Consider the following 1,857-nt stretch of genomic DNA (forward strand, 5'->3'; position numbering starts at 1 on the left):
ACTGATTTTACTCCCATTTCTACAAAATTCCATTCAATTTGCTCCTTTCAGTTTTAGGATAATTTTTACAGTAAGTGGGATGAGCTGATAGAAGGCATCCATGTTGAGCGAGATGAAAATACTTTCTGAAATCTCAGAAGCTGTCGTCTTGGCAGTTTGCTGATATAAACTTCCATCTCATGGCAGCTTTGGGTGTTTTGTTTCACTTCTATCAAGCATTTGAAGGAATTTTCAACGCTCTTGACTAGGGACCCCTCCTCCCAATCTGGGTGTAGGTATTTCCGCCTAATCGTCTTTCTGTAGGTTGGCTTCCCCAGCAGCCCTGCAAAGGGGTCCAGAGGCACTGACCCCCTGGCCTGGAATGTTGGGGGTCGGGCACAAGGCTTCCAGAAGGTGCAGGTCAGGTGTGACTTGTGGGGAGTGAAGCAGATGAAGGGAATTCTAAGAGAAAGAAGAGTAGACCCTTCAGAGTGGGGCATGGGATGGTGTCAGAAAATGAAAAGTCAAACAGACTTGATGAATACCCGCTATTTCCCGTCCAAGCTGGGGTAAGGCTGGCGTCCCCAAGGGCCTGTTTCATCCCGTTGACTGTGTGTGGGGTGATGCTGGGTGAAGTGGTCCTACGGAGGAGGAGCTAAGGGGCCTGACGGTCACGGTGCACCCTCTGGGTGGAGGCTCACAGCCCTAATACTGGGAGGGACAGGGCCACCCGCATTCAGCAGATGAGGAAACCCAAGTGCGGGACAGTTCGGAACATTTGCCCCCAGTCATTTCCTGAAAAAGCGGCCAGTCTGGACTGCAAATCTAGCTCTTCTCAAGCTCTTTCCTTTCACTCAGCTCGCATCAGCTCTTTAGCAGGAAATTTAGTGGGTCAGATGGATACTGAAATGGCCAAAAATGAGGCAGGAGAAGTTGGTAGATTTGGTTACATACAAATAAAAAAAATACTTGCATGTTAAAAAAGGGCTTCCCTTGTGGCTCAGCTGGGAAAGAATCTGCCTGCAATGCAGGAGACCTGGTTCGATCCCTGGGTTGGAAAGATCCCCTAGAGAAGCGAACGGCTACCCACTCCAGTATTCTGGCCTGGAGAATCTCATGGACTATACCATCCATGGGGTCACAAAGCGTTGGACACAGCTGAGCAACTTTCACATGCACGTTAAAAAAACCACCATAAATAGGTTGACATAGTTTCACACACAAATACATACATGTAAGCTTTTACATGTATGGCATCAGAGGGCAGACACACTGAAAGCATACTCACAGAAAACTAGTCAGTCTAATCACACTAGGACCACAGCCTTGTCTAACTCAATGAAACTAAGCCATGCCATTTGGGGCAACCCAAGACGGGCGGGTCATGGTGGAGAGGTCTGACAGAATGTGGTCCACTGGAGAAGGGAATGGCTAACCACTTCAGTATTCTTGCCTTGAGAACCCCATGAACAGTATGAAAAGGCAAAATGATAGGATACTGAAAGAGGAACTCCCCAGGTCAGTAGGTGCCCAATATGCTACTGGAGATCAGTGGAGAAATAACTCAAGAAAGAATGAAGGGATGGAGTCAAAGCAAAAAGAATACCCAGCTGTGGATGTGACTGGTGATAGAAGCAAGGTCCGCTGCTGTAAAGAGCAATATTGCATAGGAACCTGGAATGTCAGGTCCATGAATCAAGGCAAATTGGAAGTGGTCAAACAAGAGATGGCAAGAGTGAATGTCGACATTCTAGGAATCAGCAAACTGAAATGGACTGGAATGGGTGAATTTAACTCAGATGACCATTATATCTACTACTGTGAGCAGGAATCCCTCAGAAGAAATGGAGTAGCCATCATGGTCAACAAAAGAGTCCA

Source organism: Bison bison, unplaced genomic scaffold (genome assembly GCF_000754665.1).
Source record: "Bison bison bison isolate TAMUID 2011002044 unplaced genomic scaffold, Bison_UMD1.0 scf7180017864527, whole genome shotgun sequence".
Taxonomy (NCBI): Eukaryota; Metazoa; Chordata; class Mammalia; order Artiodactyla; family Bovidae; genus Bison; species Bison bison.